Source organism: Heptranchias perlo, chromosome 3 (genome assembly GCF_035084215.1).
Source record: "Heptranchias perlo isolate sHepPer1 chromosome 3, sHepPer1.hap1, whole genome shotgun sequence".
Classification (NCBI taxonomy): Eukaryota; Metazoa; Chordata; class Chondrichthyes; order Hexanchiformes; family Hexanchidae; genus Heptranchias; species Heptranchias perlo.
Window position 1 is genome coordinate 131487417 of NC_090327.1, and position 14710 is coordinate 131502126.

At 44.9% G+C, this 14710-nt stretch overlaps 1 long non-coding RNA gene across 3 annotated transcripts in view; it reads left to right on the plus strand.

The window, feature by feature from the left end:
* Positions 1 to 9439, plus strand: part of LOC137307295 (uncharacterized) — a 98723-nt gene extending 89284 nt beyond the window's left edge. For 2 of the 3 annotated variants that reach the window (XR_010959099.1, XR_010959100.1), the window contains exon 4: positions 9244 to 9439. This is a non-coding gene — a long non-coding RNA (uncharacterized lncRNA). Of the gene's footprint in view, positions 1 to 2931; positions 3319 to 3471; positions 3600 to 9243 lie in introns of those variants that run through there. The other variant, XR_010959101.1, reaches the window with a different exon arrangement.
* Positions 9440 to 14710: the final 5271 nt, after the last annotated feature.

The window sequence follows — 14710 nt, forward strand, 5'->3', positions numbered from 1 at the left end:
GGCGCACTGTGGCTGCAGTGTGTACCATCCACAGGATGCACTGCAGCAACTCGCCAAGGCTTCTTTGACAGCACCTCCCAAACCCACGACCTCTACCACTTAGAAGGACAAGGGCAGCAGGCCCATGGGAACAACACCACCTGCACGTTCCCCTCCAAGTCACACACCATCCTGACTTGGAAATATATCGCCGTTCCTTCATCGTCGCTGGGTCAAAATCCTGGAACTCCCTTCCTAACAGCACTGCGGGAGAACCTTCACCACACGGACTGCAGCGGTTCAAGAAGGCGGCTCACCACCACCTTCTCGAGGGCAATTAGGGATGGGCAATAAATGCCGGCCTCGCCAGTGACGCCCACATCCCATGAATGAATAAAAAAAAAGATGAAGAAGGGGCTAAGGATGGATCCTTGGGCGACTCTGGAGGCGACAGTATCAGGGTGTGAAGAGAAGTCATTGGTAGAGAAAGTCAGGCTAGGATGGGTTCGGCAAGAGTAGATCCAACGTAGGGCAGTTTCACTGAGCTGGACAATGGAGGAAATGTGTTGAAGGAGGATGGTGTGGTCGACTATGTCAAAGGCTGTCGAGAAATTGAGGCGAACGAGGAGGGATATTGCTCCATGGTCATCGTCACAGAGAATGTTGTCCACGACTTTGGTTAGGACTGTTTTGGTGCTGTAGTTGACTAACTTATTTCAAAGACAAAAACAAATTCATACCCCTCTGCGTTTTGTCAGAATTTTGTTTTCATTTCAGATTTCCTGCATTTGCAGTTTTTTTTCTCTTTCTTTCTCTAATTTAACTCATTTTCTTGCCTTTTCCTTTGGTGGACTTCTCCCTCTGTCACTTCACCCTCTTAACTAATTGCTCAATCTTTTGTTTATTGAAGGGCTTTCCATCGCCTCGCTGAGATGATCTTTTAAATGATCTAACAGCTTTCTGTTAAACAGTTTGTAGATTTAACTTTCTTTCTCCGATTCGATTATCTGTTGCTTCTTCCTTCTTCCATTTTTTCTCTTTAATTTTTCCGACCTTACTAAAATGATTGCTCGGAGCTGAAAATGTGCGGGGTGAGGGGAGATCTCATCCCAGTGTAGGTGCCAGTTGTGCCCGGCTGCCTGCCACTTCTGTTGCTGATCCTGACAAAGTTTGTGGGGTGGGAGAAGGTCCCCTGTTTTGTTTACCAATGGCAGGTGCCCGCACCACTGGGAGCACTTTTCGGGCTTCTGCCAGCCCTGTGGTGCTGGAATGCCCAGCACAAGTAGCGGGTACTGGGGGCTGGGGATGGCGGATACCCCCTCTGCTAGAAAGAATTTGAAGTTGCCTCTCCTGTCTCCATTTGTAAAAGGGGCACTTAAAACTGATTTTAAAAAGCATGTATTTCTTCGGGGGGTCCAGGCTGTGATTCTGGCCTGGACACACAGGTGGGGGCCCCCTTCGCTGTTGATAAGCCCAGTATAACTGTCTCACCAGGAACGCCTTTGCAAACCCTATGCCAGGTATCTCGGAGGTGATAGGAAAGCTGGAATCTCTGAAATAGGAAGACCCTGACCCCCAACCCCAACCCAGCTCTCTCTCACGCTGGTAGCTTTGTCTGGGACATGCGTAATTTGTGTTCCCAACAGGCCATCTTAGAACCCCTGACGTAAGACTGGCACGTCCTTGATGCATTTATGGGGAAACTAGATAAGCACATGAGGGAGAAAGGAATAGAAGGGTAGGCTGATAGGGTAAGATGAAGTAGGGAGGGTGGAGCATAAACGCTGGTACAGACCAGTTGGGCTGAATGGCCTGTTTCTGTGCTGTAGTTTCGATGTAACTCGACGTAGTGTACCCAGACCTGATTTAACAACCTTTCTGGTGCTCTCCTGCTGAAGTTACAGCAGAGGTGCCAGAAAGGCCACAAATTTTCAGCCACTTTTGAAATGGTAACTTGTTTGCTTCTGTTTTCAGAAGCTGATGACCTACGATGTACTTCCAGCATTTTCTGTTTTTATTTAATGCAGTTTGCGATCTCAAAATTAGAGGGCAAAGGCTCAAATGAGCAAGCATCAAGGTAAGACTGCAAACAAGTTGAATTTGTGTTCTTTTTCCACAAAATTAAGGACATATGGAACAGATTCCCAGGAAATTTTTTAGCAGCTAATGCTCTGTCAATTCATTCTTACAAAAAAGTGCCAGTTGAATATCTAGTTAGAAAAGAGATTGAAGATTACAGGGATAAATATAGACAGAGATGGTCCTGTGTTCCATAGAACACAATGATTCCTGTTCTCTTAGCATCACGCAAATATTAGCCAAGGAAAGTAACTGGCCAGGCTTCAGTAGTGTTGATATATGAACCGATATTCTGGGGTTTCAACTAATCAGGGGAAAAATTGGATAAGGATCCGTTCTGGGCAATGGTAGCGACCACCCCATGCTCGATGGACCCTGTGCAGGCAGTACGTGAACTTCGTGCTGCCTGCTACTTACCATGGAATCTCCGTTCAGCAAGCGCAGCCCTCGCTGCTGAGAGGCTGCACGGAGAATGAGGAAATTGGAAATGGGGCGTGCACAGCGCACGTCATCAGCAGCCTGCACTACTTAAAGGTACAGGCACATTTCAAATGGCAGGTACACAGCTAACTAGGAGAAGGGAAAATGGCATTGCGAGTAGCTGCACCGGCAAGAGAGAGGGCTCCACGATTCTCCGACGATGCTCTCAAGGCCCTGGTGGAAGGCGTGGACCAAAGAAGGGCAAGCATGTGCTCCCAGGGTGGCCGAAGACACGCCACACTACAGCTGCGTAGGCATTGGCAGGCTGTGGCGCAGGAGGTGAATGCTAGGAGCATTGCACCACGCACGTGGGTGAAGTGCCAGAAGAAGTTTAATGATTTGACACGAGTGGTCAAGGTGAGTGAATGCAAGTATGAAGTGGCACATCCTACCAACTGCACCAATGCTCCATGTACAACACCTCCTGTCACCCACCCACCCACCAACAAACACTGCCCATCCATACACAATGCTGCATCTCACCTGCACATAGTACCACACTTGCAGGCCACACAACCACCACTCACAAGCCACACAAACTGGCAGCTATTCGACCAGGACAGGCACATCACCCACACACCTTGCAGGACACTCACTGACACGCTGTCCTCTGCCTTGCAGGAGAAGGTGGCGTATAACACCCGGCAGCAGGAGGGACCTGAGGCTGGACTGGCACGTCTGCACGTCTTCACCCCCCAGAGGAGTCAATGCTTAGGATCATTGGACCGGCCTTTGTTGCAGCCATCACAACGTGCCGCGCTGGAGGTCCCAGTGAAGGGGGTCTCTGCATATCTAATGCTCCTTCTCCTTTTCCACATCTCCCTCCCCACATAATCTTTTCTGACTCACGTGCTGCGCATGCTATCTGCACACACGTCTTACTTGCCCCTCTCCCCACTCCACAACTCAACCTGTTTCCCTTTGTCATTGCAGATACCCAAGAACACGTGACGGCACCCTCCGAGGAGGAGGAGGAGGAGGAGGACACTGAAGCCACACCGTCACTCGATCTGACACTTGCTTCCACCAGCTGAGAGACAGACACTGTGCGTCCTTTAGAGGCTAGTTTAGATGAGGGATCTGCAGGTGGTGAGACACCGAGCACAAGTGTGCAGGAGCCGGGGCGGGGGGAGCAGATACCACAGGGGGCAGCTCACCGGAGGGTGAGGTCGCTCACTAGTTCTGCTGCAGAGGAGTCAGATGAGGACTTCGATGGGCCAGGCTACAGAAGACGGCTGATGGACGTACACCACCAAATGCTTGGGGCACTGCAAAACCTGCCAGAAAGCCTGCGCACAATGAGAAGGGGCATGGAGGAGCCCAGCTCCAACTTGGCACAGGGCTTTGCGCAGAGCTTGGAGCCCATCCTTTCCAACATAGAACGGGTGGTCACCTCCATCAGCGCACCTGTGGAACCCACCATGATGCAGCGTCTAATGACTGATGTCACAGGTTCCATTGCAGCACAAATATCTGCCATCCAAGATCTGACTGCTGCATTTGCAGCTCAGACTGCTGCCTTGGAAGCTCAGACTGCTGCTATCGTGGCTCTGGGCACCACTGTGGAACGGGGCTTCCAGGGCATCACAGCACTCCAGCAATCCGTTCTCCAGTCGGTCACCAGGATTGCTGAGGCGCCGCCCCATGAGAGTGGCTGTGGCGCCATGGCAGTCTGACCTGCTGTCCTCTCTCAGGAATCCTGCTCCCGCCCCTGCCACTCCGCCAGTGCCCCTGTTGTTGCCTCTGGGCCAGCCAGGCCAGACTGCTGCAGCCCATGCTGAGATGGTGCAGTCTGAAGCCGGGCCCCCCAGGCCCAGAGCTGCTCGAGGTCGTCCTCCAAGGAGAGTACTACGTGTAGCGCCGAGACAACGGGCGCTACCCGGCCCAATTTAGCACCCTTCATCTTTGGGGGTCAGAGAGAAAGTTTGCAGAACATTCTCTCAGAATAGTAATTATGTAAAGCCTATAACGAGGGATGAGCAGGCTGTGATCAGCTAAATGGTTCAATGTTTTCTTATGTTACAGTGTCCGCAATGCAATTAATATAGTAACAGGATAGAATGTTCTTCTCGTACTGCACTTATGATATGATAATAAAACTTAATAGGTTGCGCTTGGATGACAGAGAAGGGCAAAATGGCTGACATTGTGATCTGCGTATATGATTGCATGATTTTTAAAATAAAACTGTCTGGTGTTGTCCAATATTTTATTCCAATCTGCTTTATGTGTGCACCCTCTTGACATTGTACATCAATTGGCACTTGGAAAAATATGGGTTAATAAGTGAAGGTCAGCGCGGATTTGTTAAAGACAAATCACGTTTGACGAACTTGATTGAGTTCTTTCATGAAGTAACAGAGAGGGTTGATGAGGTTGATGTTGTGTATATGGACTTTCAAAAGGCATTTGATGAAGTATCACAAGATAGACTTGTCAGCAAAATTAAAGCCCATGGGATTCAAAGGGCAGTGGCTGCGTTGACACAAAATTGGCTAAGGGACAGAAAGCAGAGAATAATGGTGAACGGTTGTTTTTCAGACTGGAGGGAAGTTTACAGTGGTGTCCCCCAGGGGGTGGTGTTGGAATAACTGTTCTTTTTGATATATATTAATGACCTGGACTTGGGCTTAGAGGGTATAATTTCAAAGTTTGCAGATGACTCAAAACTCATAAATGTAATAAACAGTGAGGAGGATAGGAACAGACTTCAGGAGGACATAGACAGGCTGGTGAAATGGGCGGACACATGGCAGATGGAATGTAACGCAGAGAAGTGTGAAATGATTCATTTTGGTAAGAAGAATGAGGAGAGGCAATATAAACTAAATGGTATAATTTTAAAGGGGGTGCAGGAACAGAGAGACCTGGGGGTATATGTGCACAAATCTTTGAAGGTGGCAGGACCAGATGAGAAGGCTTTTAAAAAGGCATAGGGGATTCTTGGCTTTATAAATAGAGGCATTAAGTGCAAAAGCAAAGAAGTTATGCTAAACCTTTATAAAACACTGGTTAGGCCCCAGCTGGAGCATTGTGTCCAATTCTGGGCACCACACTTTAGGAAGGATGTCAAGGCCTTAGAGAAGGTGCAGAAGAGATTTACTGGAATGGTCCCAGGGATGAGGGACTTCAGTTACATGGAGAGGCTAGAGAATCTGGGGTTGTTCTCCTTAGAGCAGAGAAAGTTGGGGGAGATTTGATAGAGGTGTTCAAAATCATGAAGGGTTTTGATAGAGTAAATAAGGAGAAACTGTTTCCATTGGCAGAAGGGCCAGTAACCAGAGGACACAGATTTAAAGTAATTGGCAAAAGAACCAGAGATGATATGAGGAAAAAACTTTTTACGCATAGTTAAATTTCATCTGCCATGTATTTGACCATTTCAGCAGTTTGTCTATGTCCTCCTGAAGCCTGTTACTATCCTCCTCACTGTTTACTACATTTCCAAGTTTTGTGCCCTGTACACCCAAGACCATGCATCAATTGCCATTTTATTTCCATGGGTTTCAATTTTGCTAATAAGTCTATTACCAAATCCACCTCCTTCTGAACTTGTAGCACTCAGTTCTCTCAGATCCAACCCTGACATTGTCATTAAACCCGCTGACAAGGGCGACAATGTTATTGTTTGGGGAACCGGATGTTGTCCGGATGTTTGGTTGTCCGGATGCATCCGGGTGGGATGCATTCTAGGTGGCTGAGGGAAGTAAGGGTGGAAATTGCAGAGGTGCTGGCCATAATCTTCCAATCTTCATTCGATACGGAAGTGGTGCCCAGAGGACTGGAGAATTGCAAATATTACACCTTTGTTCAAAAAAGGGTGTAAGGATAAACCCAGCAACAACAGGCCAGTCAGTTTAACTTCGATGGTGGGGAAACTTTTAGAAACGATAATCCGGGACAGAATTAATAGTCACTTGGATAAGTGTGGATTAATAAAGGAAAGTCAGCACAGTTAAAGGTAAATCATGTTTAACTAATTTGATAGAGTTCTTTGATGAGGTAACAGAGAGGGTTGATGAGGGCAATGCGATTGATGTGGTTATATCTGGATTTTCAAAAGGCGTTTGATAAAATGCTGCATAATAGGCTTGTCATCAAGATTGAAGCCCATGGAATAAAAGGGGCAGTAGCAACATGGATACAAAAATGTCTAAGTAACAGGAAGTGGAGAGTAGTGGTGAACGGTTGGTTTTTGGACTGGAGGGAGGTGTACAGTGGTGTTCCCCAGGGGTCAGTACTAGGACCATTGCTTTTCTTGATATATATTAATGACTTGGACTTGGGTGTACAGGGCACAATTTCCAAATTTGCAGATGACACAAAACTTGGAAGTGTAGTAAACAATGAGGAGGATAGTGATAGACTTCAAGAGGATATCGACAGACTGGTGAAATGGGCGGATACATGGCAGATGAAATTTAATGCAGAAAAATGCTAAGTGATACATTTCAGTAGGAAGAATGAGGAAAGGCAATATAAACTAGAGGGCACAATTCTAAAAGGGGTACAGGAACACAGAGATCTGGGGGTATATGTGCACAAATCATTGAAGGTGGCAGGGCAGGTTGAGAAAGTGATTAAAAAAGCATACGGGATCCTGGGCTTTATAAATAGAGGCATAGAGTACAAAAGTATGGAAGTCACAATGCACCTTTATAAAACACTGGTTCGACCACAACTGGAGTATTGTGTCCAGTTCTGGGCACTGCACTTTAGGAAAGATGTGAAGGCCTTAGAGAAGGTGCAGAAGAGATTTACTAGAATGATTCCAGGGATGAGGGACTTTAGTTATGTGGATAGATTGGAGAAGCTGGGATTGTTCTCCTTGGAACAGAGACGGTTGTGAGGAGATTTGATAGAGGTATTTAAAATCATGAAGGGTCTAGGCAGAATAGATAGAGAGAAACTGTTCTCATTGGCGGAAGGGTCATAGAGGACATAGAGTTAAGGTGATTTGCAAAAGAACCAAAGGCGACATGAAGAAAAACTTTTTTTACACAGCGAGTGGTTAGGATCTGGAATGCACTGCCTGAGGGGGAGGTGGAGGCAAATTCAATCATGGCTTTCAAAAGGGAACTTGAAAGGAAAAAAATCGCAGGGCTACGGGGATAGGATGGGGGAGTGGGACTTGCTGGATTGCTGTTGCACAGAGCTGACATGGACTCGATGGGGCAAATGGCCTCCTTCTGTGCTATGATTTCTATGATTCTATGATCTTTTGAAAATCCAGATACACAACATCAACCGCAGTATGTTATGATCTGGAATGCACTGCCTGAAAGGGTGGTGGATGCAGATTCAATAATAACTTTCTAAAGGGAATCGAATAAATACTTGAAAGGGAAAAATTTGCAGGCTGATGGGGAAAGAGCAGAGGCGTGGGACTAATTGGATAGCTCTTTCAAAGAGCCGGCACAGGCATGATGGGCCGAATGGCCTCCTCCTGTGCTGTATCATTCTATGATCATTCCTTATGTGATCACCCTCTTGACATCACACATCATTCTTTACCAGGCTAAAGGATGGTCAGACTAATTGATCCCTGACCTGGAGCTATAATACTCTTCCATCGAGTCAGGTAATAGGACATGCTCAAGAACACCCTGCTGTTTTCCCTTCCTCTGTCTAGGCAAGCACTTTATTTCTGTTTGGGTCTGAATCCCAAATGGCCAGTCTGAGAGCAGAGCTTCACCATTTGGAAAAATGCAGGGAACAATCTGTGCCCAACATCCTATCCATCAACATGCTGTGACATTCAACTCCTGTGTGTTTTTTATCTCTCATTCTGTTCCTGGTTTATTGAAGTACGTGGGCTACCTGATGAGGAAAATAAAGCCTTAATGAGCTCCACATTATTTATTACTTAAGCTGCACATTTCCTCTCCTGTGTAGAGCTTGGAGGAGGCATCTAACTATTTCTTGCCCTAGAATTCTAGATAAATATACCCAGTCTGTAACCTTTCACATAAAAATCTGGCAAGACTGCAGGAGTCCTCCCCTGCACCAGTATCATGAATTATTTAAGCAATCATGATTTACTAATTTTCATCTAACCATCTATCAAACTAACATCGCCCTTTCAGTATTTTTTCAATGTACATATTTTTATTTTAAATTTAAGAAGGAGGTGCAGGATAGCTTGACCCAAACCATCAAAGTGCCTGCTTTGTACTTTATTTTCATAATTTGTTTTAATTAGTTAAACAAACTAATAAAATAAAATTCAAAGACTGCTTCATAGGATCCAAGGTGCTGTTTATTGGTACTTCATATTTGGTTTAAGTTATGCAGCAAAAATTATTTATGGTTTAATCAAATATCGCTGATTTGTATTGAAATGAAGTCACCAAACTTCAATTTTGTTTTGTACTAGGCACCCTATAATGCTGACATCTGTGTTGATTCCTCAACTAATTAAGTTAACAGGTTGGCTAATATAGAAAAACAATTTTAGCAAAACACAGCTGTAGTGTTGCATATTACTATTTAGCTAATGGTAGTTTAGACCTTGCTCATTATTAGGATGTTAAATAGACAGGAGCGTTCTGCAGTTAACCTTTCCTTCCAACAGAAAATAAATTCATTACGGTTATTTATGGCAGCTTCTCCTTGTGCTGTATTCGGACTTTGCTACTTACATTGAGTGCAACACACATTAACCTTAAAATTGCTAAGTATTAACCTCAGCATATCTTTCCCCAGGCATTTCCTGAACTCCTAACGATGGTAAGAAGAACTCTCTACTGTGCCGTCTGAACAATGCAATAAGTTAGCATCGCTTCAAATCCGAAAGCTGCTGGCAAAGCTCATCAGACCCTGATTAAAGATTCACATCCGGCTAATTAACTTCAGCAGATTAACGGGAGTAAATAAATCCAATTACAAATAATGCAATAAAATAAACTCAATTTTATTTTCTCAGATCATATGAATTGACTCATTAATAATAAAAACAGAAAATGCTGGAGAAGCTCAGCAAGTGAGGCAGCATCTCTGGAGAAAGAAACAGAGTTAATGTTTCAGGTCGAAGACCTTTTGTCAGAACTGGAAGATGATAAAAGAGTTAAAGTTTTTGAGCAAGTTCAGAGCCAGGGAAAGGGGGAGGAAAGAACAAAAGGGAAGGTCTGTGATAGGGTGGAGGGCACGAATGATTAAATGACAAAAGGGATGATGGTGCAAGGCAAGGAAGGAGGTAATGGGACAGGTTAAGAAACAGATGATTGATCAGGAGTAGCTGTAAATGGCAGCATCAGAACAATTACCAGCACTTGTTGACTTCTTTTATTTGTTCATGAGATGTGGGTGTCGCTGGCAAGACCAGCTTTTATTGCTCAATCCTAATTGCCCTTGAGAAGGTGGTGGTGAGCCGCCTTCTTGAACCGCTGCAGTTCGTGTGGTGAAGATTCTCCCACAGTGCTGTTAGGTAGGGAGTTCCAGGATTTTGACCCAGCGACAATGAAGGAACGGCGATATATTTCCAAGTTGGGATGGTGTGTGACTTGGAGGGGAACGTGCAGGTGGTGTTGTTCCCATGTACCTGCTGCTCTTGTCCTTTTAGGTGGTAGAGGTCGCGGGTTTGGGAGGTGCTGTCGAAGAAGCCTTGGCGAGTTGCTGCAGTGCATCCTGTGGATGGTACACACTGCAACCACAGTGCACCAGTGGTGAAGGGAGTGAATGTTTAGGGTGGTGGATGGGGTGCCAATCAAGCGGGCTGCTTTGTCCTGGATGGTGTCGAGCTTCTTGAGTGTTGTTGGAGCTGCACTCATCCAGGCAAGTGTGCACTCCTGACTTGTGCCTTGTAGATGGTGGAAAGGCTTTGGGGAGTCAGGAGGTGAATCGCTCGCTGCAGAATACCCAGCCTCTGACCTGCTCTCGTAGCCACAGTATTTATGTGGCTGGTCCAGTTAAGTTTCTGGTCAACGGTGACCCCCAGGATGTTGATGGTGTGGGATTCGGCGATGGTAATGCCGTTGAATGTCAAGGGGAGGTGGTTAGACTCTCTCTTGTTGGAGATGGTCATTGGACTGAAAAAATGGGAGCAGTGGTTATGTTCTGAAGTTATTGAAATCAGCGTTGAGTTCGGAAGGTTGTAAAGTGCCTAAATGGAAGATGAGGTGCTGTTCCTCGCGCTTACATTGAGCTTTATTGGAACATTGTAAGAGGCCGAGGACAGAGAGGTCAGAGTAGGAGTGGGAAGGGGAATTAAAATGGCAAGCGACCTCTCCATCCCCTCCCCTCCATCCCCCCCTTTCCCTGGCTCTGTACTTGCTCAAAAACTTCAACTCTTTTAACATCTTCCAGTTCTGATGAAAGGTCTTCGACCTGAAACATTAACTCTGTTTCTTTCTCCACAGATGCTGCCTGACACTTGCTGAGCTTCTGTTTTTATTTCAGATTTCCAGCATCCGCAGTATTTTGCTTTTGACTCATTAATAAGTTTGACTTTGATAAGCTGTCAAATGTGTTTTCTGGGAAATTGAAATCTGTAAGGAGGTAGGAGTGCAATGGTGTGATTAGTTGACTGCTGTTTTGGGAAGGTTTGTGCCCACTTCATTTTTACTATGCTGGTATTTTGCACCTCTGCTAATCACCAGGGCCTTCAGTAGCTGTCAATCATGACTAAGCCTATGAGAGCTGCAATTAGAGCAGACAACCTATATACTACAGAAACATGATTTAAGGCCCGATTTTAACTTGGGGCGTGAGTGCGACATGGGGGGATGGAGTGAGTGATAAGCTTGCTTAGCCATGCTGGCATGTGGCCTGGGCCATTTTAAGCCCCCCGGGCCTCATTACACTCTTCAAAGCCTGACTCCAGCCCGAACCCAGAGGGAATGATGAGGAGAGCGGCAGGAGGGAATGGGATTTCAGGAAGGGATTTCATCGGACCCTGATGTCTGAATATTTATGAGGCCTTTGCCTGCCTGCAGCGAGCACATCACACACCTCCCGAAAGCGGTGGTGGGTGGGAGAGAGGTGCGAACGGGGAGGTAAATACTCATCCCATATTTCAACCCTCCCATGGCTCCCATTCTCATTGGGAGTGGGGTTTAAAATTGAGGCTTTAGTCTCATTTGGAGTAGCATCCTTTTGTAAATTGTGTGTTCTTTATGGTGATAGTCAAAAGGCTGCAGAATGAATTACTCTCTTTCTTTTCCCCATCACTTCCACCCTGCATGTAGTGAGAGTAAAGCACTCTCGGGTTAAATGTAAAATAGGCTAAAGGGATAAGTACAGAGTTCCTATATAACACCTTAAGGTGTACCTCAATCTTACCCTCTGAAGACTGCCTGAACTCTTTGTGTGTGACAGTTTTATTTCCTATATCATTTATCCTTTTGACCTCTCGAAATAATCAATGCCAACTAGAGTAGAATTATGGGCAGTTTTCTGCTGAGTTATGGCCACTAGGAACTGTCCTCAGACTGTTCCAACTAATTTAGTCCCATCTTCCCACAGTTAATTGTAACGTACAAATCTAAAGTGCTCTCAGTTATTCACCATTTACCTATCTACCTGACTGTAGGAGTGAGAATTTGAGTTAGCTTGAACATTGGATTCAGCTTCAGAGGTTATAGAACAATTTCAATCATGCTAAGGAGTGTGGATAACAATCACAGCCATTTTCATCTGTGTACTTTAATTGAATAGAAGAATCAATGCCAGGAGGCCATTTACTACTCTCTCTGTTATATAGGTGTCAGAAGTTCCACTTAGACTGGGGAAAAGATTTGTTATAATGTTAATATAGCAATAAGTCTTCATTCTAGTAATAGTCTAAGCTGTTATCAATAGCAACAACACAGTCCAATATGGTAAATCTGCAACAGTCATTTTGATAATGCTGTTTTAAAGCACGTGACATTCATATAATTTTCAGATGAAGATACACTATTTAAACTGCTACAAACTGTGTTACTGGAAATCTCATAAGAGACTTGCACTTTTAGGTTTGATTCAAATCGGTAATTAACTTCCTTTGTGATTGAGGTGTCATAATAATGTAATACAAATTAACTGTGTGAAAACTGGATCAGGGATGTTAATCTGGTTCTAGCTAAATTAATGGATGGAGTTTAATTGAGTTCCAAATTCCTGCTGGAAATAAAATAGCTGAAACTCCTCTTTTTGCAAAACTTTGCAAGAAAGGTAGATGGGAGTAGTGTTGGAATGTCAGGAGGAAATGTCAATGGATGAATAGTCCATGTGAAACTCGAGTCTGACCTTTCCTGCCCCTGAAAAACAATGGTAAAAAGTTAGAAAAAAAGCCAATTTAGCTTGTTAAACCCTTGTTAAAGGACATGAGGGAAGGACTCGTGCAGCATCTTGCACCTTGTGGAGGCATGTAAGAGAGGGAGTATTTAAATCCAGATCAAACCTGGAGTTAGTGAGGAAAACAAAAGCAATGAATTGTGCGCAGCGGATGAGCAGTGATAGCAGTAAACGCTAACAGGAATATTGCAGTGGATGAGGAGACTGCGAACAGAGGGCATTAGGGGCTCGTGAATTGTAGCAGGTACAACTCAAGCCAGAAAGTCTATCACAATAGAGTCAGCCATCTGGGCATAATGGAAGAGGAGGATCAGGCTGATTGGGGAGATTGTGACTCAGGTATGTCACCTGGCCCATGAAGGCCTGCAGGTACAATCAATCATCTGCACTCCACCACCAGTGGCAGTGAAGATTAACTTTGACCTAGGTTTTATATGATATCTTTCAGGCACCTGGAAGGAACATCTCAGGAGGATGTCACTTTGCCCTGTACTGCTCCACCAGGAGGCAATTGAAGCCATGTTTTACCATGCACCCAGTACACACGCCAGCAAGTACCAGGAAGCACAGCAGCTCCAGAGGTCGTGGCAGCTTTCTTAAAATTAAAATTAAAATTGCTGACTTCCCCAAGGTGCAGTGCATCATTGATTGTTGCCATTCACCTGTGCATCATCAACCATACGGCGTACAGTAAATAGGCAGTACAACAATTCCACCTACATGGAAATGGTATACAACCACACAAGAAATGTATGCATTTGTGTGCACTGTTCCCAGGACTGTGCTTGATGCTTTCACTCTGAGGGAACCAGACACAATGCAGCTCTAGAAAAAAGAAGGAACCATGAACGGTAAGACTCCTCGGAGGTATGGACCACATGGTGCAATCATGGCTGGTGACATCTCTGCACAACCTGCCATCCCCCAGCAGAGAACATCTACAATTAGGCACATGGGTTAACCAGGGCTCTCATTGAGTAGACTTACGGGGTGTTAAAGCAATGCTGTTGATGCGTGAACCAATCGGGCAGGGCTTTTGAACATATCCCACCGAAGATCAGCAAAATTATAGTGGTACGCTGCATAATATTGCCATGGGCTTGGATGAGGAACAGTTATAGCAGACCTGGGAAAGGATAGTGTGCAATAGACATTAGCAGCAACCCCCACACATTGCACACAGGGAGATAGGTGACTGATGCAAAAGAAAGGTATTTGCAATCATTCCTCTTTTGTTTTTTGTGCATCCTGTATGCCTTTTGTTTGATTTGCTTTTGAGCAGCTGACACTTTTATTTTAAAGAGAACTTTCATTTACACAGCACCTTAACACATCCTCAGGACGTCTCAAAGCACTTCACAACCAATGAATTACTTTTGAAGTATGGTCACTGTTATAGAGGGAAATTAGTCAGCCAATTTGTTCACAGCAATGAGATGAATGACCTGTTTTTGAGGTTGAGGGAGGGCACCAAGGAATTCCCTATTTTTCTTCAAATAGTGTCATGGGATATTTTACACCCACATGAACAGGCTGACGAGGCCTTGTTTTAATGTCTCATCCAAAAGATGTCACCTTTGATCGTGCAGCATTCCCTCAGTGGAAGTATCATTCTAAATTATATGCTCAAGTACTGGAGTGGGACTTGAACCCACAACCTTCTGACTCAAAGTGATACCACTGAGCCAAGGCTGACACTCTTATCGCTACTGCAGTGCTATATGATGAAACACAGTGTAGGAAAAAGGCTCTGTAAATTGTTTGCAACTGAAAAACGTTCTCAAAATGGTTTTCAACTTAAAGGGGTCCAAAATAGTGTCACTAGTTAAACTGAATACTGGGAATCCACAGTGACTAAAGCTAATTAAACCATGAATATTTATCAGCTAATTAAGCT